Source organism: Stegodyphus dumicola, chromosome 3, assembly GCF_044657685.1.
Source record: "Stegodyphus dumicola isolate Sdum_Otavi_A_Nest chromosome 3, ASM4465768v1".
Lineage (NCBI taxonomy): Eukaryota > Metazoa > Arthropoda > Arachnida > Araneae > Eresidae > Stegodyphus > Stegodyphus dumicola.
The window spans coordinates 219,973,684-220,000,215 of NC_140770.1; the positions used below are offsets into that span (position 1 = coordinate 219,973,684).

General features: G+C 33.0%; 1 long non-coding RNA gene across 1 annotated transcript; it reads left to right on the forward strand.

Moving 5' to 3' along the window:
- The first annotated feature begins 6,516 nt into the window (after positions 1-6,516).
- Positions 6,517-25,384, forward strand: LOC146998274 (uncharacterized). The gene is made up of 3 exons (XR_015040055.1): positions 6,517-6,689; positions 22,366-22,452; positions 25,253-25,384. It is a non-coding gene; the product is annotated as an uncharacterized LOC146998274 (long non-coding RNA).
- The last annotated feature ends 1,148 nt before the right edge of the window (positions 25,385-26,532 follow it).

The following is a 26,532-nucleotide window of genomic DNA, read 5'->3' on the forward strand; positions in this document are numbered from 1 at the left end:
CAAGCAAGGAGATCAATGGCCTAACGGCCAATGTAACTGGCATTTGTCAAATAAATAACATTATTAGCACATCCATCAATAAATGTATCTCCTATTTTAAACGTAGATGCGCCATTCCACGCTATTGACGGATCTCTACACCAGGCTATTAACCACGGACTCGAAGCTCTAGCATTTTTTTTCTAATAAGCCTACAACTATTGAAGCACAATACAGTGCACATGATAGGCAATTGTTAGCAATCCATTCTAAAGTGTACGTACGCGCTAGAGGGACATAAATTTATATTGTTTACGGATCACAAACCACTAATATTATATTGTATTTCAGTCGCCTTCTTAGCATGCCTTCGTGGTGTAATGTAGAGCACGCTCGACGCGTATTCAAGAGGTCCGTGGTTCGAGTCCTGGAGAAAGCAAAGCTCCCTTTGCTCATTTTTCATGTCTCCTGTTCCAAATACCTGATGTCTCTACAATATTTCCTTTCAAAAAAATCCTGAAGAGTGCTACCCACATCGGAATGCTCAACTAGACTTTCCCAGCTGATATCCAATACACAAAATGAACCTATAAAATTTTTAACTCATTATCATGCATTTATGGAATTAAAATTATTAGTCCTATTGATTATGAAGAAACTGCTAAAGCGGAAACAGCAGATGATGAATTAAAAGAAATATTAAATCTTAATAATTATTTCCAAAAAAAAATTAAGCTTCTCCATTAAAAAATAAAATTATATTAAGTTATATCTATTGCCATAACAACACCTTATATTCGCAAGGCATTTCGAAAATTGTGATTTCATTACGTAATTAATTATATTCCTCCAGCCATTCGAACGATATCAGATTAGTTCATCGCTGATATCTGAGGCCAAATATCAACAAAAATGTTTCGAATTGCGCGAGACAATGTGTTGTCAATGTCGTGACAAAATGCTAGAATACAAAAACACACTTCAGGCATTTCACGATAATTCAGTGAAATTTCTACGCAATTTCAACATATTCATATAGATCTTATCGACTTACTTCCCTCAAATGGATCCACATATTATCGAATAGCTATCAATCGGTTTACTTAGTTGCACAGAATCTATCACCATCATCGAAATTCAAGTTGCAAGAGTAGCCAAAGCTTTTTAACTGAAATGGAACTCTCGCTTTGGTTTTCCAGCTACTATCAAAACCAAGCGAGAGCTATTGCAACAACCGGTCAATTTGATTCTTGCTTATTTAATGCTCTAACAAAACTTATAAACATACAAAAGCGCACAACTGCTTATAACCATCAAAACAATGGCTTAATTTAAGAATTCCACTGTCCTATAAAATCTGCATTAATGTGTCACGAAACTCAAAAACTGACACATTTTACTTACTATGTTAGTAGGACTGAGAATATTTCTTAAAGAAAGCATCGGATGCATTCCCGCTGAACCCTTGTGTACGGAACTACAATTAAACTACCGGGTGATTTTTTGACACATCCACTGCTGATACTTATCCTGTTAAATACGTGGACAGAAGCTGCATTCATCAGCTTAAATTAAAAGCAACTGGATCACATGAAACTAATGCAGTATTTACTCACAAAAAATTTGAAAACGTGTTCACATGCAACGCCATGCAGTACGAAGCCAACCATGACCCCTTTACGATGTCCCTTTTAAAATAATAAAACGTGTTGCAATTGTTTTCATATCACCCATTCATGTAAATATAGTTTCAATCACAAGTGATCATGTGAAATTGACAATCATGTCCAATACGGCGTGAATATTTGGCCTTATGACACTTAGAAATCTGCATGTGCAATGACTACCACCAAAATAATCGTCAAACTCGCTCAGGCAGACATAAGCATTTCCCTGACTTTTAAATATTATCAAGATGATATTTGAGGAGGAGTATGCGGCAGATTACAATAAGATAAGAAATTCGTATGTGCGGTCCCTTCTCACGTACCAGAATTTTATCTCTAATAACTTGTTCAGGAACGCCTCCACTTGGCATTATTGGAGTCATAACTTCACGACCAATATCAAGAGTTTTAATCAGTACTTCTATCATCAGACTCTCTCGATTACAGGAAGAATGATGACCAATGATCCAGTTGTTCTTCGTACGTCGTTTCAACTATAAAAAAATTAGAGCACGTAAATAAAGCACTCTGAGCGGCTCAGGGTTTAGTTATATCATAAAGACCTGCATTTAAGCAGTTTTGTTAGGTAAATTTGTATATTTACATAATTAGTCTTCCACAAACTTACATTTATATTAAAATTATATAATTAATTTCCACAAACTTACACGTATAGTATTAAAGGAAATAAGAAAAAAAAATCTTAAATTATAAGCTAATAATAGTATATACAAAGTGACAAAACACTCATGCCCGGATAAAGCCCGTCATGGCGCTCAGAGGGCTAAAGAGACTCTTGCCGCTAGCAATATCCTCGTATGAGTACAATATTTATCGTATTTATGCATTCAGCATTACTTATTACTTGCAATTATTGTATTATTAATAGAGCTACTCGTAGACTTATGATAAGTATGTTTTACTTCTGTATGTAGTTATATGAAAGCTAACCAAATGCAAACCAGTCAATAACTTGTCCTTACATAGAGTCGCACCATTATCACAGCGCACCGTCGTCGTGCCAGTCTACTAAATTGTAATGTAAATTCTGCTGATAACATTTTTAGCAGAATTGGCGAAAGCAGGTTTGACCACGAATATATCTATTCTCAGCTGTTCTAATTTTCCGATGTAAATCTCAGGACGATCAAACAGTTTTCTTAAACCAATAATATCTTGGAATTTTTAACTTAAGAACAATCTGAAATGAGAATTAATAAACTGCTTACTTTGTCCATATCTAGTTCATAAAAGTTATAATGCTGCGTCATAATTTTCTTCCTTTAATGCTAAACGGGAAATACTTTGGGCAGCAGATCCTCCAAGAAAATTTCCTAAATTAAGCAATTTTTCAACTTCACTCAAGTCAGAATTTTTAGCTAGCGGTTTAAATAGCTCACTGAATTTTAACCGCTGTGAAGAATCGCTAAAATCTTTAGTTACACTCTATTTGGACAATTCGATCGAATATATTTTAGCATTTTGAGAAAGAGATCTGGCACGGCTTGAGACAATATTGTTTGTAATATGATTCGCACTTTAAAAACTGCTCATTTAGAAATTTAATTCTTCATTTTTTTTCATTTAAGTTATTTTTCATCTTTACTCAGTTAAATTTTCTAAATATGTATGTTTGACTATTAATTAGTTCTCTTTCAGCATCCTATTGATCACTTAAGTTCAATATTTCATCATCAATTAATATTATGTTAATATATGTTTCAATTAATATATAAAAGAATTTTCAAATCTTTTGAATCATTTTTAATGATATATCGTCAATACTTTTACAAAGCAGGGTTATTACGGATAATAACTTTTAAGCCGATCTCTGTTTTTATTATTTATCAATAACCATCTTGTGCAATAAAGCAAAACTTTTAACCCTTTCTTCACGTATCCAAAGTAAAGAGGTACCAAGCAAATTTTAATTAATCCATACGAGGAAACGACGGTATCAGTTCGAATTTCAAACCCTTAAGTTCCTCTTTCAAAGGTTCTTAAGAGTTAAAAACAGGTGGAATGTATCAAATTTCAATGGGGACGGCCGTTTCCGTCCCAAGCGTCATATAGCAAATTCAATTTCCTAATTTGCGAAAACATTATTCAAGCACTTCTAGTTTAGTGTACTTTTTAAAATCTGATTCGAAGGTAATTTAGGAGACACACTGGACATATATCTTCTTCATCACATATATTTATATAAATTAGTTCACATCTCTGTAAATCAATCAATATACAAGGGCTGTAAATTAAGTAATGGCAACATAGGTATAAATCAATTTTCAATGAACTTACAAGTACAATTGCATTACATTCCTTCTATGTAATCACCATAAAAGCTTATAACCTTTTGCCAAATGTCGGGAAGCCGTTATAGACCAGTGGTAAGGTGTTGATTGTTGATGTGAGTGACCGAGCGCCCTACTGTCTAGAGTACAGATGAAACGTCTTAAATTCGGTGAGCTCGGAGGAGTTCCTTCAACTTCGGAAACAGATCGAAGTCAAATTGTGTCGGGGGACAAATGACGGGTGAGAAGGGAGGGTGTTCCAGGATTTCCCACTGCCACCATCGCAAAAGGAGAGTGACATTGTTTGCGACATGGCAACGAACGTTATCATGCAATATGAGAGGGAGATTGTTGTGCAATAAAAGTGGACGTTTGCGCCGCATAGCCGGACGCAGATGGTGTTCGGTCCGGCTATCTTAATTATGCGCCACACCGTTTGATGACTCAGACCAACCTCTAAAGATATTTCTCGGACAGTTCATGGACAGTCTATGGTAAGGAGACCGCTCAGGATGTCAATCTGCTCTTGAGGAATGGAGGGCCGACCTGTGCGTTGCAAATCCGTAGTCTCATTCCGACCCGAACGGTTTGTTTGTTTGGTTTATTAGATTACGGCAAAGCACTCGAGGGCTATCTGCATTAAGGGAGGGATGCCTTCGTGGAGGACTTTTTAAGGGAAACTGGCTAGTATACACGTTACACATTGGGAAAACCACGAAAACAACTATGCAGCCAGCCCGTTCGCGGGATTCGAACCTCGGACCGAAATACCAGTGTTCAGCGACGTTACCGCTCGGCCGCTGGTGGGCCCCCGACCCGAACAAAATGCTTGAATCCATCGTGCTACTGTCTTATACGGCAAAGCACTTGTGCCACAGGCTTTCACTAATCCTCGATAGCAATCTGTTGCATTTTTGCCACGGGCAACCTCGATTTTAAGCCACGACCGCTGATCACCTTTTGAAAATATGCTTTACAGCGATGGAAACGAGACTCCTCACTTTAATGCCACATAACAACTACCCTTCTAAGCAGATCGACTGTTTTTTGCACTCTATACATCGACAACAGCTCCACCTCACCGCTTCCATGTCCTATTTGCGCATGCCCGCCCTTTTGCGAGTTTCAAGGTTAAGTGTCCACTTTTTAATTTATGACCCCCGTACATATGCGATGAATATTATCAATATATAGGTATATAATTCTAAAGCAAACCTCAAATATTTTTTCCACGACATAACACAATCAGTTCATATCGAAAGTTCCAAGATTCACAGTTGTTACTAGGGTGCCAAACAACTTCCCGCTCCAAAAAAAGGTGGTATGAGGTATTCGGTTTCGAAGACCAGAAAGTTTGGATATCCAACTGACTGGGAAATCATTTCAGTTCTCAGCGCAAAGATAATGAACCAGCCAGCAGAAGGTAATGAACCAGCCTATGATATGACAGAAATTTTGATCAACTATCAAATTAGTTATATTTCATATACATCGGGGTTTTGCAGAAATTGCTATATAACCATGTTTCATGAAATCCTTGCATTCTGAAATCAATTTATTTCCCAAAAGTTTATTTTAATGTCCTCATATTAATTACACTACAAGGCCCAATCGGTCCAGCATTTCTCTTAACTAGAGATTTAACAGTTTTTTTTAGAAAATATTACAGTGCTTTTCTTCGGATAAACTTGTTTAATTTGCTAGGTACATTTGCAGTCGTAGATAATTTCTCTACAAACATGAAGAATACGTAAGAACATTTATTTTCTCACAGTATGTACGATAAGTGTTATATGCAACTTCATTTAATTACTGTAGGAATTGGAAAATACTACTCATCGATAAAGAAGCGTACTAAGCAGAGGTACGATCTTTATTTAACACGTTTTCGAGACACAACTCAAGAATAATAAAAAATAGTATATTAAGTCACAATATAATTTTTATTTTAGAACATTAAATAAAATCATTGCATTGCAGTACTTTAAAGAATAAGTTTTCTAGTTACAGGAGTTCGAAAGAAACATAAACTTCGGTTAACTAATCTTTCTCCGGCAGGTCTTGATTGGCATCAGCATGCCTAGTAAACTCAATTTTTCAAAGCGTAATTGGAGTTAAAGGCTTTTTCCTTTGCCATCATGACGTGATTTTCACTTCGCTGCCAAAAGAAGGAAGTCAAGCATTGAGATGCAATTTCTGTGCGTGTGAGCAGAAACATACAACAGTCCATTGAAGATCATATAGTGTTTCCTATTATATATTTATTGGTAGTTTCATGTAGTTATGTTGTAGAATTTATATTTTTACGTTCTATGTTCTCTCTCCTACTTAACTAATTTTACAGCTGATTTTAACAGTTTGGTTTCACAACTGAATGTCTGTATCATTTTCTACATACCAATTTCAGTAATTAAGTTAATAAAACTTTAGTTTACTGAGGTTTAGTTTAAGAAAACACAAAGTTTTAAATTTCTGTAAAAAAATTAAATAATTTCATTGCACTATTGCTTTTTGTACTTCGATATTTTGCATTGTTTTATTTATTTATTTATTTATTTATTTTTTTACATTTCAGGATAATAACTGTAGCATTTACTTTGTCTGTTACTGAATTTGCAGCTACATGTTTTGCATACCTGTGTTTATTTCTTGCACGGAACCTCACTTTTTTCAGATTTGAATTCAGCGGCTATTAAAATGATAGAATGGATCAAACAGAATGCAAGATGTGGACAAAAAACGCCCCTGACAGGTATCGGCAAAGTTTTTATTAACCAATTTACTATATTTGGAGATCAATCGCTAAATGAATGTTTTTCTAGAATATTGGGGTAAACGCATTTATGAAGCCTTAGGAAAAAGTTTAACAAAGTTCCCAGAAGTCTGTTCAACATCTGAACTTAGTATTCAAAACCGTCTGAACCTAGTATTGAACCTAATATTGAAGTCTGAACCTAGTATTGAAAATATGAGACGTATCATCCATCATCCATGCTTGAGGAAATTTCTTCAAAAATTCTGTGTGAACAGACGAAATAGGTGATTAAAAATTAAGTCTTTTGAATGAAGATCAGTATGGCTTTACGCCTTAGCTGTCAGCTGATGATGGACTTATTCGCTTATGTGATACATTAAAGCAAGGTAAAGAGGAAAATATTCATAATTTTGACATTCCTATATAGTATAAAAGTGACTTTTGACAGCATTGAACGGCTAGAAATCATTAATCTGTTGAAATGTGCTATTATACCGAATACCTGATCAAGCATGCTTTGCGTAACCGCTCTGCAGAACTTTCTCTAGGTAACATTACGAAATAATACAGATTGGAAAAAGGATGTCCTCAAGTATCGGTTTCTGAACATTTTCCATAGCATAATGATATTAATGACCTCTTGCGTAAATTATCTGTATTTCTAAACCGTTTGCTCTTGCGGACAATCTGCTTTTTACTGTCAATGCAAAAGTATCAAGTATAAGACAAGGAAGTATATCAAATATAAGACAAGTATAAGAGAAGGAAAAGTTCCTTGTCTTAAGATTTGTTTGATTGTTTTCAATGGTTTGTGTTGGGGGTGATAGTTAAAATGTGAACCCTTTTAAACTTTTAGCCCGAAAGGGGGCTAGTCCTATTGGGCTGTTAATCTCGAAAGGGGATTTTGTATCATGTGTAAACTGCTCTATCCCTTTTCAAATTGTTGCCACCAAATATTATCATCCTCTGATACTTAAAAAAATGAAACAATGAAAAATGTGCATGTATGCAAGTATGTATGTTCCTCACACTGTGAAAAATACCACGGTATGTATGGCCAGCAAATTTTGAACAACGTAGACCTCAACCCAATTATACGAACCTGGAAACGCTAATTTTGAATTTCGAATTTTATATTTCACAATTTGCAAAATTTTAATGACTTTTTAACAAACTCAATGATTTAAAAACAAGCAGTGAACTATACGGAATAAAACATTTTTATCTCCAGCGCGCGAGACTATATATCGGAAACTCTAAACATATCTACTTTTAAATATTTCGCAATTGTGCCCTTGAATTGAATTTTATGTGCCGTTAATACGAACAAGATATACTGTTTTTAAATACTTTGTGACTGTGCCGTTAAATTGAATTTTATGTGCCGTTAAAACATGATATTTAATTAATAAATTTAACACACAGAACGTTAATAATAAAAAGACAAAATAAAAGTGTCGCAGGCCATCTTACTAATTCTCATTATTAGAACATATTCTTATTCATCTTATTAACTTATTATTATTATAATTTACTAACTTATTACATCTTATTAACTTATTCTGAACATTGATAAGATAAACTGAGAAAGAACAGAAGAAAATAGAAAAACAAATTGGAAACATTTAACACTGCATCCGCAATTCTAAACATATGTTGTTATGCTGCTCTTAAAATTTTGTAATTGTTTTGTTGAATTGTATATGGCTTATGTGAAACGAAAATGATGCTTAATAATAAAACTAAAAGGACAAAAATGAATGGCTTAGCAGAAGTGAGTGAAACAGCAGACTGGCAGACTTCGAGCTAAGGAACAGTGTAAAAAAAACATATTGAACCTCTTTTGGTCAACACTTAAAATCTGATCCCCATCTGATTTTCCTCTTTTTTATTCCTTCATTTTTTTTTCTTTTCATTTAATTATTATTTAATTTCCTTTCAATTCATTTATTTTTTTCTTTCCTGTATTATTCTACTTTTGTTTGCTATTTTATTGCTGGTGTAGTTTACTTGTGTAAATTTCCTGTTAAATTTTGTTACATGAGGCAAAAAAATTGAGAGCTTAAAAAAGTCCTTTTTACTGACTTTTAACAAGAAAGATACAGACAAAATAATTATGTTTATTTCTATATCTTATTATTCTGTTCTAATTATTTTTTCATTTCCTTATGTTAAAGCACGTAAAGAAACGGAATGGGTTATGACTTAAGAATCTAACTTCCTCTGAGTTTGCTTTATCTTAAATTATTTAATACATAGTAATGTAACTAAAAATGTGCCCTTTTGTAAATTTTACATTCTTTTCATTAGCTTTTATGAATGATTACTAATTGCAAAACATTGTTTGTTAAAGTATTATAATCTATGCATTAATTTTACTGCCGAAAATAAAAAAAATGTATAAATCTGAGCTTTCAAATATTGCAAACATTTGTATTTACAAGTGCTTGTATTATTCATACGATTTTGGTAAAATAATGACAACGTCCTCACTTCTTTCTTGGAAACAGTTCAAACATCAGTTGTTTTTAAATAAAATGTTTGAAATCTGTTAATATAACTTGGAAAACATCCATAAAATAAACCCTTTGCTTCAAAGGCAGTAGCAAAACTTTGGCAAAGACGTTCATTTCACGTCCACAGCAACATACTGCTTCCGAAAGTTTTTCTTTGTTATTATATTATTTTTTCGTTTAAATGTAACGAACTGCTTCAGAGCGAATAATGTAAACCTTCAAACAATTTATATTCTTTTACATTTTTTGTTTAGTTTGTCTTGTATGATTTCTCTTTTCTTTTGGCTTTTACAGTTACAAATAGTGTAACATAAAATAGGATAATTCTCGCAAGGAGACATAAAAAAAAAAAATCAAAATATATATCTAACCTTTAACGGCGTACTTTTTTTGTACGTTATCTGATAGAAGAATAACGAAAGCTACATTTACAGCAAAATACTCAAGAGCATTTAACGGCGGCACAAGAACTTATAACTTTTTTATTTTACGCTAAGGACTGTTGAAGTAAGTTCTCCATTTATTCCGACTTATCTGATGTTTAGTTTTCCCCTTTTCGTTTATTTACTTAGTCATTCTTTCATTTCGTTTTGTAGATGTGGTGGCCGAATAAATAAGCCATCTTAGAAACAGTTATGGTGTGCAAGTGGTATAAGTGCTGTAAGAATAACCAATGAAGGGAAAGCAAATTTAAGTATTTGAAGAAACACTAGCTAAAAAAAAGGTGGGCAAGTATATTAGAAATCTAAGCAAAAGTGTGGTAATTGTTTTAAGAATTTTTAGATAATTATTTTAAAATTATTAGCCCAAAGTCGTTAACCCAGAAGGGCTATTAATTTCGTTTTGGCATTTTTCTTTGAAAACTTAAAATGTCGTTTCACTTTTCAAAATTTTGCCACCAAATATTACAGCCCTCTATTATAAAGAAATTATATAATTAAAAATCTGCGTAAATATATGTATGTTTCTCACATTGTGATAAAACGGCGGGACCTAGAGCCATAAAATTTTGAATAACGTACGCTTCCACCCGAATATGGGCATCAGAATTTGGAATTTATTTTATTATCTATTTAATTCTGTAAAACTTAAACTAATTTTTGATTAACAAACTCAACGATTTAGAAGCGACACTGTACGGGAAAAAAAAAAAAAAAAAAAAAAAAAAAAAAAAAAAAAAAAAAACTTTTTCATCTTTACCGCGCGATACTCTGTATCGGAAATTCTAAAGATATTCTAATTTTAAAAGTATTTTGCAATATTGCTGTTGAACTGAATTTTATGGTTTGAGTGCGAAGAGCATGATATTTAATAAATAAAGTTAATCCAAAAAATGTTAAAAAAGGCCCCTCTGGGCGTAATGTAAAATCTGAAAGCTTTCAGATCATTTTTAAAAACTGTAAATCACTCCGATTCAAAAGTAAGAAATGAATATTCTTGAGAAGTTCATCACTTGCTTTCAAATAGCTTGTTTGTTAATTCACAATAGACAGATTTGTTTTAATGATTTTTTAGTAAGTTAAATTATTTTAAGTTCGTTATAAAAACTAAATTAGTGCTAAATATTTTACTGACTAGTTTTGTTTACTTAATTATGGCAAAGCACATGAGGGCTTTATGACTAATAGAAAGGATGCCTTCGTGGTAGAAAGGTTTCGAAGCTAAATTGCCTCGCATATACGTTAGGCATGGAAGAAGCCACAAAAATGCTCATTCAGTCATGATTCCAGCCCCGAACCGAACTACCAGTGTTAACGACTTTACCGCTCGACGGCTGGTTTGGTCAAGTGCTTTACTGAAGTTAATACATCAGTTAAATTCAGGTAAAGCAATTTCTTACAATTATTTTAAAGGACCTTAATTTTAGTTGATTTGTTTCTAAAGTTCAATTATTATTTTATTTAATCATTATTTACATTTTCAATCATAATTCAGTTATTATTATTTGGTATTATTTCTTGAAATTTTATCTATGCTAACCCCCGACGCTTAAAGTTAAACATTAACGTAGTACCAGTTAAACAACACAACAGAGATCTATGCATTTTATTAAAGAGAATAAAATACTACATACAGTGCTGCCCACACTTGTTACTGAGATGTGAAGCATTAATCGAGTTAGAAGAATGAAACTGTATTCATTAAAATGTTATAAATAAGTCTGTTATGTTATAAATAAGTACACTACATCCTATATCTCTTTCCATCTGAATCATAAAATATCTAAAAAGTGGGATATCTAGTTTTCAGTTGAATATGTACTGTACACTCCCTAAAAACTCGTCTTTTATTGTCTAGTAAAAAGCATTGTATGTTACATAGAACGTGTTAATTCCAGTATAAACATATAAAAGATTGCATGTCTTTTTGTTTATTGATTTAGACGAGACATTCTTTAAACGTCATTAGATACATATTCCTGTAAATTTCTCTAAATGCTTAAGTCCATTTCATTCGACTAATATTTTGCATAATGTTTGAACATTAATTATTGTTTAAGTTAGAGTATTACATATTGTTTTATTTATATTATTGTTTGCATTAGGCTAATAACATTAGCGAGCAGTTTTCTGTATAAATGAATTTGTAGCCAAGTATTTCGTATGTATTTATTGTAGGACATTCTTTGTAAACATTGGTATATCTTATTTTTCTCAATCCAAATTTCTTTAAACTGTTCAAAAAGAGTAGTGAGTCGAGAGAAATATTGTCGCGAAGCTGAATAAGTTATACCATTTCTCGCCATCTTGAAGACATTCTGGAAGTTTCTGAGAAACGCACTTAGAAGTTTTGGGAGCCATTTCTTCTGAAGCTTCCAAAAAGCCTGGCGACATCATATAAATATGTCTCTGACAGTCACTTAAAAGGTAGCTCTGAGTGATTTCAGAAAATCTGCCGCTCAAAAATGGACAGCAGTACTACATTTTAGAGTTTACTGCGCGACATTATTGGTAATTTACGCAATATTTTACGACAGGCGACAATTTAATTTCTTCATGTCTTAAGGAGGATAATATCTAACATATATTTGAGTTACTTGATTACTATTGTAGGAAGCTTTGTTCTATCTAGAAATATGATGAATGTGAATTTATTAATTAAGTAAGGTGATGTACGGTAGCACATGCGCAGATATGCAGGTAGACGTAATGGGGGAGTGTCTGAGTAGTATAAAGCATGTTGTCGGTGTAAGATCAGTATTTCTGGCAAAGAGATTGCACGCGGTATAGCAGTTAAAATCACATCGAGTTGAAGCCTCAGCGAGAAACGGCTAAAATAATCAATCTGTTAGACGACATCTGGATGCTTTTACCCGAGGTCGAATCATTGGGAAGTTGGAGGAAGGCCGCACTGTGACAAGTGTGGCTGCAGAGTTTCGAATTGCTCACAGCATCGTTTCACGATTTTGGAGACAATTTCAAACTACAGGAACAGCTATCCGGGGGGTTTAGTAGTGGTCGTCCACGAGGAACCACACCCGCAGATGACCGGTATATTGCCTTACAGGCCAGAAGAAACAGGCGGCAGACAGCGGGAGAAATCGCTAAACACACGACACAGGCGACTGGAGGACCGATATCGCGTTTTACCGTGACCAGAAGACTGCACGGTGGTGGTCTGTTTGCACGACGCCCTGTACGGTGTGTACCTCTAACGCCTGTCCAACGGAGACACGGGGGTATACAAATTATCTTCACAGGACTAGAACCCGAGTATTGTACTCAGGTTGGTTCAGGCTTGGCAGGGACCGTACTGGTACTGTCGTGTCTGTTCCTTCGGCTGTGGTGGAGCTACATGGTACATTTGTCGACTGAGTTCCCGGGGGTTTGACCCCATTCAGTTTTCGTGGCGGGAACTGACAAAGCGGACAGAGCACCTTAAGACAATGTGGTTTTGCCGATGGAGTGGTGCCCGGAGGCAAGGTGACAGCGTTTTAAAATTAGCAACGAAGCGTTCTGGCAATGCTTAGTAAAAGCCAGACGGAGACTGCGGGGGTTGCGCCCGCGAGAACGAAGTCCCACGGGTGTTGGATATTTCAAACTCTTAATGGGTCCCGTATAATGAGGACCTCGGCGGGAGGTCCTTCACCCGGTGTGTCTGTCCATCGGAGAAGGCGTTATCTGTGGTGCCGGGAACACCGAAATTCGAGAGACAATGAATGGGGACGAGTACTCTTTACAGATGAGAGCAGATTCAGTCTGAGTAGCGATTCTTATCTACTCAGACTTACTAATCTGGAGAGAGCGGGGAAGCCGCAATCATCCCTCGAACATCATTGAAAGGGACAGGTATGGAGGTGGCGGTGTTCTCGTTTTGGGAGGCATCATGCTTGGTAGTCGTACAGACCTTCACATCTTCGACGCAGGTTCAGTCAACGGGACCCGTTATTGAAACGAGATTCTTCTTCCATATGTGCGTCTTTTTAGAGGCGCTATGGGTCCGCAGTTCCTTTTCATGGACGACAATGCACCATGTCATCGCTCAGTAGCTGCCGAACAGCTCTTAGAGAGTGAGGATATTGAACGTATGGATTGGCCGGCACGATCTCCGGATCTCAATCCCATCGAGCATGTATGAGATTTTCTAGGCAGACGCTTGGCAGCTCGTACATTACCACCAGTAACGATTCCGGAGCTTCGATTGGCGCTGCAAGACGAATGGGCAGCAATGCCTCAACAACTCATTGACACCCTTATTCTCAGCATGGGCAGACGCTGTGAAACCTGCCTAGCAGTCAGGGGAGATCATATCCCCTATTAAAGACCGGATGTTTCTTGCTGGACACCCATCACAGGGATGTTTTGGCCTTCAGTCGCATTGCGCTCCATGCTACTTTTTCAATAAAGCTTCTTTTTATCCCTCTGATTTCTCTTTTAGTAAGTGTTGCTTACATTACTCATGTCCTTACGTAATGGGGATCTTATGGTATTAAATGTGTTGATTTGGAAAGCTTTTGTACAAAGTTATATTGAAAAAAACCGTCTCGTCCTTAATTTTTGCACACCATTAGCAATAGCAATAGCGCTTTAATTCCCCTTTTTAAATTTGGGACTTCTCTTGTCTAGTCTCTTTTCAAAATTAAACCGCTTATATAACCATGCCTGCTATACCATGAAACTTCAGCCAATCAGATTAAAGGGAATTTTTACTACGACTACTACTGCAAATAACTGCTGATTCCTTCCCCCCCCCGCTCCAATTGCTAGTAGGGAACACACCGCGCTCTGTCCATTGTTAAAATGCAAATTGGTAAATAAAAAAATTGCGGTGTGCATTAGGAGTCCAGTAATGATGTACATGGCAAACGTTTTACATATAACTTAATATGTTTTTTACTGTTCAAAGCTGTCACCCTTATTTGTTTTTTAAATTTACGCATTTTGGTCTCTTCAGGTAGTTGAGACGCAGATAAGCGTCTCATCGTTTCCTGACTATCTTCTAGATTTACACTGCGATCTCCTAATTCATCCACTCTCTCAATGAAATTTATCACAACATAATTAAAGTCTTAAAATTTGCAGAACTGAAACTTCCTCTTAATAAGCTGCCATACAGGATAATGCGCAATTCGATTCTACTTCTGTTCTGCCTGACATGTTGTAACGTATATTTTAATTTATAACAGTTACTTTAATTTCGATATACTTTCCTGTCGATTTCCTGATTCAACTTAAAACTCCTTACCAGAATGATTCCGTAAAATTGCATTGAATGCAAATGAGTTAGAAGTAGTATTTAAGGAATGTTCAACTTAATTCGTAAGAGAGAATTAGGAATCTTGAATAGCGCGTGTTTGCCCTAGGGCTAAGTCTTTCTAGAAGCTGTCACGTTCGGCCGTATATTACGTGCCTTTTGATATTCACGGGCTTGTTTAAATTAAGGCATGATTACGTTACATTTGTATTAGCTTCGGCAAAGTCTCTTAGTTTGCTCTAATTTAGTTCTGATCTCTTATTCTGAGTTCAAGCCCGAGTGGAAGCTTTGTTGTAAACCCGAAAAAGGGGCCAACTGTTCATCTCATTTTGAGTGAAATAAAGGATAGTTACCCCTTTTTGAGTCTACGACTTCAGGTATTCGGACTCAGCCATAAGTGGCTTAAAGGCCCGTTCCCACTGGGGTTTATCCGAGCTAACGGAGTCAGTTCCATGTATCGACTAGCTCCGCTGTGCCTGCAGTTCAGATTTTTCAACTTGCCGCCCTATGGGAAGAAACTGGTTTTGGAGATGGGTCGGCTACGTCAATTGTGTTCGTTACCTCAGATAAACCCCAGTGGGAACGCAGCTTTTCAGTTCATTATGTTCCTCAACGTTAATTTAGAATAAGAGTGAGAAACTCTACAATATATTTAGCTGCTTTTCTTCCTATCACAAAAGAATAAAAAATGTAACTCTTCTGAATCAGTCACGATTAATGCGTTAAGTATTAGCGGTCGCAAAATATTTACCCCCATAGCACAAAACATCCTCAGGATGTCCTATTTAAGTCGCAATATCCCGGGACATACTTAGGATGTCCTGAGTATGTTGATTCTCAGATGTCCTGAGGACATCGTAATTTAACATCCTGAGGATGTCTTATTTAAGTCGCTATGTCCTGAGTATGTTGATTACTTAGGATGTCCTGAGTATGTTGATTCTCAGATGTCCTGAGGACATCGTAATTTAACATCCTGAGGATGTCTTATTTAAGTCGCTATGTCCCGGGATATGAGAGGATGTCCTGAGGATGTTGATTCTCAGATGTCCTGCGGACTTCATCAATTTCACATCCTGAGGACATTCATACTGCATTGTCTAGGGGACTTTTTGGTTGTCAAACATTCTTAGGATATATGTTCTCAAATTTACCAGTTTTAAGTTTTTTTTTTGACATTGCACATCTGAAACTTGCACATTATTTAATTTTCATATGTATTTTACTAAGTTGTTTCTAAATGCTGTACGCTAAAAATATTGATATGATTGATAATTTATTCTTGTTATTTTGTTATTAATTTTAACTGCTATTTTTTCTGACGTTTTTAAAAATTATTTAGTCATGAAAAGATTTTTTTCAATAGATTAGCATTTTCTAGAATATTTGCTGAATTCCAAATAACATATATTTTTTTTATAAAAAATGTATAAATTACTTACAGATTACAAACCCTTCTATAAATACAGGTAAAACTGGAATTTTTTTTAAATTACGGAAACGAATTTTTTTTTAATTAGGGTGTAGAGACATTAGGTATTTTTTTTGGAAGCAGGAAAGATGAAAAATTAGCAACTGCCTTCGCCGGGAATCGAACCACGGACCTCTGGAATACCGGCCCAGAGTGCAGAACCACTACACCACAAAGGCACACTAGGAAAGCGGGAGAAATACCTTATATTACTCCCCTTTTTAAAGAGCAACTTTTTATTTTTTTAAAGGGGGACCCAATCGCTAAATTCTGGGTGTGGATATATCTCTTCCAAACTTTTAGTTCACCCTCAACACCCTTTTAGTTCGGGCGCCACTGTAGAGACATTAGGATTTTTTTGGAGTGCCGGAGAGATGAAAAATTAGCAATCGCCTTCGCCGGGAGTCGAACCACGGGCCTCTGAATTACCGGCCTAGGAAAGCGGGAGAAATACCTTATAAGGGGAAAAAAATTTCCCCTAAGTACAGGACTGAAAATGTTTTTCAATCGCGCGATCTGTTATTGATATTGAATTACAGTCGTGCGATAATTTCGCAGTAAAAATAATTCTCTGATGACTATCCAAGATTCTAGAAGCTTTGGTCTTATATAAATATGGTCGTCTTAGAGAAATAATGCTTAATATCAATATTTATTTATAATCTTAGAACTATTGGTCACTTTCAGAAGTGGTCGTTTGAGAGGCGATATTCTATATATTTATTTACTGATACTCTGATTCCAAAATTTTATAATCTCAGAAATATTGGACGGAAGGTGGTCGTCACATACATGCAAAATTTTACATTTCATTAAAAATGAATTCATTATTTTAACTATTTCCTTATTAATTAATTAATTAGATAAAGAAAAAATTATGAAATAGTACTGTTTATTACGGAATAATGTAGGAAGTTCTGCAGAAATATATTCGTTCGCGTCATTGCACATTGTATCCGGCAAACTACTAGTTCCTCGTATTCTTCCGCAAATCCGTAAACGTCTGTGTGATTTGAAACGAAATCCAAAATGGCTGCGCCATGAGGTTTACTTGTATGGATATTTTTTGTTGCATGAAAGGTAAGTTCAGTTGCAATACTTGTATGTTTACTTTTTTTGCTTTTCGAATTTATGTTAGTTATGTCATTTTGACAATGTTTCACAGCTTTATGAATTGTTTCCATTCTGTCGTGAATTACGTGTATAACATCTCAATGGCTGGCTGTCTTTTCAAATATCTAATTTGCCCTGCTATCCAAATGTTTATGACTGAATTTTTTTTTAGTCTAGTTTATGCATTCAGTTTCAAAATAATATGTGTGATCAGATTGCGGTGCTACTTTGGTAGACGGTTGCACGGATTTTTGGCGATTTTCGTTGGCCGAATTGTTGGCGCGAATTTTACAAACGTCAGCCATCTTGAAAAACGCTGTTTTTACGCATAGTAAAGTATTCGAAACTTAAAAAATAAATAAATAAATATCGTTAAAAGTAATGAATTAATTTTTTGTTGAAAATGTTGCTTTTTAAGATGGCAGGCAAGTGTAAATAAATACATTTACTATGAGTATAAAATACTAAAGTAAGGTTATTATTACTTTCATATAGCAAAGAAGAGAATAAAAACACCGCTATAAAAACATTGGGCCAACGTTTAATTAGATTAAAATATTACTGTAATTGAATATCGAATTAAAAACCATCATACCAACATTTAAAAGAATTAGAATATTATTAAATTCAAATATTTTAAAATACGTTATATAGAATATAATTAACATTAAAACATATGGACAATAATTATCTCAGCAATTTCTGAAAATAGTGTATTAATTTTTTTAACAAAAATTGAAGTATACAATTATAAAATAAAAGAAAAATATGTACTTACATTTTTTTGAGTGTTTAACCTGTTGTTTACTGATAAGTACCCCAATAAAAAATCAGAATCATAATTTAGATAATATCTTTGAAGACATCTTTGAAGGAATTCGAAGATATAAATTAAATTTTAAAACGGCGCGGAAATGCACAAATTGTCAGTAACCAATCAGGGAGCTGATTACAACTCGTTAATGCACAAATATTCTATAACCAATCAGAGAGCTTATTACATCACGGCTAGAATTAAAATTATTTAAAAATTCACGGTACAACTCTAATATACGCCCTAATTTCACCAAATGTGGCGATATGTGTTCTGTGCTGGTTTTTGGCGCGATTGCGTGTTCTATGGCAATGGTTCTATGGCTGTTGACGTTGAAAAACCTTTCGCTGGAGCTCGTTGGTTCGCCTCTGTGTCTGAGAAGATGGGAAGGAAAGATGAAATGGTAGTTGTTGAATTGAAGTTCGGCAAAAGGAAATATGATTGTGGCTATCCTGTTGAGGGGTAGTGGGTATTTGGAAGTGTGGAAAGAAGGTCTGGGAGATTATTTTTAATGGCAGTGCATGATAGAAGTAGGGATTTGTGATTTTATTTATTTGTGAACTATAGTATAAATTTTCTGGATAGTGTGTCTGGCTGTCATGTAAATACGATAGTGATTCCGTGGCGACATGTTAAAGGCGGTATGAAATTTATATTTCTGCTATTCGAAAACGCATTAATTCATGGTAAGTGCATTTTATTTTATCCTTGTTCTTATTTTGTAGAATGTTATGTTCATTGGTTCTTTAGTATGAATTTCTGTCGTTATTGTTGTTTTTTTAAATTGTTTGAAATTTATTTTAGTTTATTTTGTTGTTTAGTGTCTAGACTGTACAATTCGTAGATGTTTTTTAAGGTTGAAACAGAACGCTGTGTACATGGTATTATTTGAAATTTATTGTTGTTATGTTATTTTATTAAAGCGAGGAGTGCGTAGATCGTAGATTCCTTCCTTGCCTAAATTGTGCAATTCGTAGAATTTTTTTTAAGTTTAAACAGGATGCTGTGTACATGGTATTCTTTGAAATTTATTGTTGTTATGTTAATTTATTAAAGCGAGGTGAGCGTAGTTTGTAGATTCGTTCGTTGCCTACATTGTGCAATTCGTAGATGTTTTTTTAAGTTAAAACATGTCGCTATGTACATGGATTCTTGTCAAATATTTTTGGTTAGAAACTTTACGTTTTTGCTATCTAAATTTTTTGTTTTTGTTTCGGATTTTTAGCTAAATTGTGTGTTCAAAACGTAGTTTTTGCATGTGCGAAAACCGCTTTTTTGGAGATATTTTAGGCTGAAAGTTCAAAATGTAGACAAAAAATTTAGATAGTAATATGGCAGCGTGAAGTTTCTCGCCAAAAATATTTGGCGAGAAATTTGACGACTTGAGGGCGCATATCAGAGTAGTTCCAAATTCATACATAATAAAATCATTTTTAAAAAAAATGCAAAATTAAATTGCATTTTAATATTTAAGAGCCATAAATAATGTTTAAAACATTAGATTAAATTTATACATATTAAAAAGAATTATTTTTAAAGTAAGGTGACGTCATTGATTACATCATCCACAACATAAAATTTCATAAAATATGATAAACAATAAAAATTTTATTTCAAATAAAAATGCAAAATTAAATTGATTTTTAATATTTAAAAGCCATAAATAATATTTTAAACACGGAATTTATGCACAATAAAACGCATTATTTTTTAAATAAAATGACAACAAAGTATCGGTTACCATAAATAACTTATCCAGCAATGGGTTTACCATAAATTGTATTACTCGCCAAATAATCGCCAAAATCCGTGCAACCGTCTACCAAAGTAGCACCCAGATTGCTTATTATTTTATTGCAGCAATAAATTTATGTTAAATAGTTTGAACAATTGTATAAAAATAAGAGTATGCATTGTTTTGTCCAAAATATGTATGGTTGAAACATTATCTTAATCTAGTTTGTAATTCAATTTTAAAACATGGAGAATTAGTTTTTTGGGGGGTACTGTTCTGTTATCGGGACTAGAATCGGAAATGTATGAACCTGTGTTTGTAAGTATGTGCATAGATGTGTATATGTAGACACACACACATACAAATATACAAGCATACATAAATACATTTCTGAACCCGGTCCTGATAACAGAACAGTACCTTTTTTTAATCTTTTTTGTATATTTTATAAAAGGATTAAGCATTTTTCAAACTGCATATCATTTTAAGATTCGACTTGCAGGAAGACAAAATATGATCATTTAATCAAATGCTTATGATTGCTTTTAACATTTTCTCATAAATATTGAAGAATATGAATAGCTACCATAATACATGTATTTTTTCATCCAGCCCATTGTTTTAGAAACCAATGCACCATTATTGTATGCTGGCTTATTTTATAGTTATATGCAGTTTAATTTTATGTTCATGTTACTGTAGTATTGTCATTATAATAAAAGTATTGATAATTTTTGTTGAATCTTGCAAGTTGCCTAACATTCAGAATTATTACTACCGAATTTCACTGATAGATTTTTTTGAGTTGACATAATCTGTCTGATAAATAAAATAAACTGGTGTTTAAATTATATGCATTTCTCTTAATATTTCATTGAAAGTGAGATGGAAATATAAATGCTATCCAGAAAAGTGAATTCTTTTTTGCCTGAAATAACAAACTGTACTAAATGATTAATGTTTATATCATTTTAGAAATCCCAACATTAAAGTTTCTCTCCCTTCTCTTCTTTGATTTTGAAATAATTTATAATAAAATAATATATGTAATTAATGTAAAGTATCATTCAATAATATAATTTATTTTTACTGATATTTTTATATTTCTTATCTGGGCTTTCTTTTGGTGTTAGAAGGAGGAAAAGACTGTAATGTTTTAATTAAGGAAATAATTAAGACATTACATTCTTTTAAATAACACAATTACAGTAATGTTTATTGAAGCAATCAGTACTGTGTGATCGCCAGTGATTGAATAATGTTAAAATGCATTATTCATAAGGAAATTTGCTTATCTTTGTGTTATAGGTTTTATTTTGACACAAGCTGAAATTTGAATTATAGGAAGCACTTTGAAAACTCGAATTATTTCCTGAATCATTAATCAGGCCAATGTATAACATAAAAATTTCCATACAAAATTATTTCTTTGAGCATATTATAAAGAACTCATTTAATTTTATTATTTGTACAAATTTTAGACAAAAGTAGCATGAAACAGTTAAGGATTTATTGAAGCCTACTTGTTACTTCTGGTAACAAAGAAGTGTGAAAGATATTGTCACATTAGCGAACATGACGATCATTGATGCTTAGTTTAGTAATTTAATAATATACTGAGAAATGCTGGGAACTTTCAGAGGTGGACATTTCGGAAATGATGGGCTTCATAAGAAATTTACATGGTTTTATTATTTATTTTTTAGTTAAGAATGGATTTTAATGTTCATGTGAAAGAATTGTTAAAGTTTGGCATTTAAAAAAAATGAATTAATAGTATGCAATTATATTTTTATTATACATATATTACTATATATTTCTAATGCACTATGTAAATGTCAGTGCTAAACAATTGAGATGCTATTGTCAGGTCAATCTTTTCTTATACATGAAAAATTTTGATACTTTCTGATCATCTGCCCCTTACAGCTTCAACTTATCTTAAAACTGCAAGAGTATGTACACGATAATAGCAAACTATGAATATGCATACCACACACATGTATTTACATGCTTTATATTTAATCTTTATTTCTGAATAGTATTCCATTGGATGAAAAATATGTGAATATTGACCCAATATATATATTTTTGTGTGTGTGCATCCTAAAATTTCTTGTTTCTTATAAAGTGCTTATTTGAATTACTATTTGTGAACAGAGCAGTAGATATAAACCATAAACTAACCATTTTGCCAATTTTCACAGCTTTGCAGGTAGTCAGAAAGCACCAAAATTTGTAATAATGTTAAGTTTAAATGATGTTCTATACTTTTGTGTTAATTTTTCTATTCTATTAATTATATTATTGTGTTATCAAACTTTCTGTAGGAATTTCAACTGGTTAAGATATTACCATGTGGAGGAGAATTTGGTTTTCAAGCTTGAAAAAATTGCACCTGAAGGATTTTGTAGAAGGTCAGTCAAACTGGTTTTAGTTAATTATAATTTAATTTTGGGTGAAGAATTCTCAATTTTATTTATCATAAGTGTCTAAAGGTCTAAATTAAATTCTGCTTGTTTTTGAAATTTTTCATGACATTCATTCTTTGATTATTATTATTAATAACTTATGTCTAGGCACATAATATTGCATTTAATGCCATACCTTAAATATTGTAAAATGTTAAAATAATACATTTCACTTAAAAATATGGTTGTGACAGTAAATTTTCTGTACATTTAATCATATCTATAAACACTAGTATACATCATTTTTCAATAATCTATATATTATTTTGTGCATTTCTTTTACAACCAAGATCTGGCATATGACTTGCTTTTCAAACTCATAACATGGTGTAATAATGTAATCTAATGGTTAAAGTTTACTATGGAATGGGCCAAATTTAATAAATTATTCTTTGATAGAAATTTATTCATGTGTTCAGTGTGTCTCATCTCTTTAAATTGCTAAAGTAAATTTTATGTACTTGCATTTAGGAATTTTGACTGTATCAGAGTAATTTTGTTTCAGTTATTATAACATGCAAGGGAAAAATCAATTCATAGCTCCGCATTTAAAATTAGTTAATTAAAGTCCTTAATAAAGAGGGACGTTTTGTTGTTTTCAAAGTCGATAGAGTTTAATTAAAAAATATGCCACATTAAACTTACTTTTTAACCTAATTTAAAATTTTCATTATTTATTATTACCAATAATTGTTATTTGGAATGTTATTTTAACTCAGATATTGTAATAATATCAAAATTCCTTACTTTTTGATAGGTAATCCAAATGTAAAACAAGAAAAGAAAAAATTAAAATGTAGAAGTATATTTGTTTCATACCTCTAACAAACAAAAAACAACACGAGCACTTTTTACTGTCTATCTGCATAGTGTGGCATGTCCTGAAAGACTGAGATTTGTATGGTTAAATCAATGTTTCAGTTAAAGGAAATGCATGCACAGTCTTCTCATTTTCACTTCGATTAAGGATTCTGTATATACTAGCGTAAGAAGTATATTAGTTAATGCAGTGTTATACATCAATATATATAGACAATTATTGTGGTTATGTTTATTATAATCTTATTCACTGTAATGGCTGTAGTGCCTAAACCATCCTGCTGTGTAAACAAAACTCATCTCTGCATACTGCTCCACTAGTGTTTAACGCACTGAAATGGTGATTATGGTAGAACATCTTTGGTAAAAATTTACTCTACTGTAACCCTTGGCGAATCGTTTCTTTTTTTATATCAAGATCGTCACCTGAGAGGATCGGCACCAATTTCAAGATGGCCGCTACACAAAACCAAAATAAGAAGTCAAAGACATACACAAATTCTGTGTCCATGTACACATCGACCTATTAAAACAGAGAACTGCACAAACTGGGCATTGTGCACTGCCTTAACTTTGTCCATGTACACATTGATCTATTTTCACTTTAAGAAAATCAGAAAGTTAAAAATATCATGTTTACCAGAAAAAATTCGCCACTGTCTTAATACACAGAGACAACCAAAAATACACAAACAGAGAGGAATAAGTTACCAAAAATACATATTTCCTAACATAAAAGCATTAAACAACAAATCTTCTAACACAAATTAACACACAGAGACGAATAAATAAATGAAACGTCATTTTTTTAACACACCTTTTTTTTCACATGCATACGTTTAGGCTTCCCAACACCATCTCCTCCATCCTCCAGGTAAGCAATTCAATTAAATTTTTCGTCTCTTAGTCACCTCAGACATACTCAAATGATGGTACCCACATCAAAATAATAGCGTGTTCAAAATACAAGACCATACCACTTCCATGCAACCAAACACATGAATTGAAAAGAATGGTAAGAACCAAAAACCTGGGTCCGTACAAAAGGTTTACTATTACAAAAAGTAGCCCAAAACTAAATTTACCACAACACGTTGGCAATATTTGCAGAAATAACTCCTTTTATTGACAATTTTTTTTCCCCCCAAAGGCTACTTTCGCCAACCCTTAAAGGGTTACCGAAAAACTTATTTCACGCAATGGGCTTCCACATTTCACAAACAACCAATACCACTTTGCGATTTTTTTTCAGACAGAAACCAAGGTGTACATTACAGTAAAGATTAGCCACATCTTCATTTACTACTATTACAACATAAAATATACTTCTTTGATAAATTTCTGCAGTTAAATTCAAAAGTTTAAAATTGCATATTGCTTATCATGATCAGATTTTAGCTAACAATTACTTATGTGTTGTCAGATAAATGTTACCAGATGCAGTTAATTATTTTTTACTTGCCAATCTCATGAGACAAGTTTTTTTTGCTCCTGCAACACAACTTTACTTTGTGTTGCAAAATAAATTCATTCTCACTCTTTTTGGACTTGCCTACACATTAAATTTAAAATAGTTTTATGATTAGGTAAGATGTGATTATCATAATTTTGTTTCTCTCTTTATCTTGGCAACTTTATATATTGATTCGGTATCCAGAGGTTACCTACCAGTGGCTGATTGATAAAACTGCTCATATGTTCAGCTGGTGGTTTGAGTTTATTTTCTGACATAAAAATTTTGAAAGGCATCTATTTATTTTACTATAATTGAATAATCAAATAATTGCTACTCTGTTTATGGGTACTAAATGTTAAAATATTTTAAATGCTTCCTTTAATTTGCATTCTAATAGTCATTTGTTTAAATTTAATTATGGATAATATTCACATATAGTAATTGTGAGTGTTTTTTTTTTTTTTATTTTAGGTGCTGTGAAAGGCAATGGCAGAGATCCAGTTTATCAAGATTTCTTATATACATAAGAATACACGGATATAAGATTGTTTTTCAGAAATTCAAATAAAATGTGATAACTTGGATTAATAAAAACTATTTTGAATTTTGAAAAGTGTTTTTCGTCTGTTAATCATAATATAGTGCCATAAATTTCTGAATGTGTTTATCTTTCATCCAAATAAATAGGTTTACAAAAATTTGTCATATTAATAGATATTGCAGGATTTAGCATTATTATAAATATTTATTACAGCAGATTTAGCTGAACTACGTTTTTTAGTCTCTCTGCAGATGAAGTCACAAAGGTAAGTATACAAAGGTAAGATATTTTTCTGTATTCCCCATTAAGTAATTTTATCTGGTAAATTACCATTACTTATATACTAAAGGTGAAAGAATAAGCTTTCCTTGAAAATACAAAAATTTGTAGACATTTCAAAAAATTGCTATATGTAAAAAAGTTCTTAAATTGCGAAACTGAAAATGTTATATATGAAATAGTTCAGAAATATAAATATTTTCACTATTTTTTAACTATAATTCACTGCATTTGTTATATATAATCACAGTTTAAGGTAGTAGTGCTTTTCTCACTGTGATTTCTCATGTATTTTGATTCATAAATCCACGTATTTTGATTTCTCTTTTGAGACCGAATAAAAAATGAACTAAACATTCTCGTTGACATTGAGAGTTGAATAAAAGATCACCTCAAAATAAAATGAATGAATAAATGTATGTAAAATTTTACATATATTGAGCAGAAAGAGTAAACTGAATATACTTAGAAGTATTAATAATTGGTAGAGTTGATTGCAGAATGAAGTGCCTTAATTGCATGGTAAACAGTAGATCTTTTGGAGTTTTTCTATGTTGCGTAAAATGCAGATTTAAATTTTTGATATTGATTGTCATATAAATGGCAATTACTGTTTTATTTTGCTCAGAAATGAATGGTTAGTAATAAAGTTATGGATGAGATAACCTTTAACATGCGCTAGAATTTACAAAGTTTAATTTGGTGCTGATTTCAACTAGCAAATTTCATTTTACTGAATTTTAAATAAAATAATACCAATGAACCATTGCAAATTATTTTCAGAACTTTTTTTTTTAATCCAAAAGGGCGATTAGTCTTGAAATGTGACTTCATATCGTCAATCGTAAACTTGTTTCGCTTTTCATTCAAGTCTTGCCATTTGGCAAAATTTAACATATTTACCTTTAAAATCTTAATCTCTTATCGATTA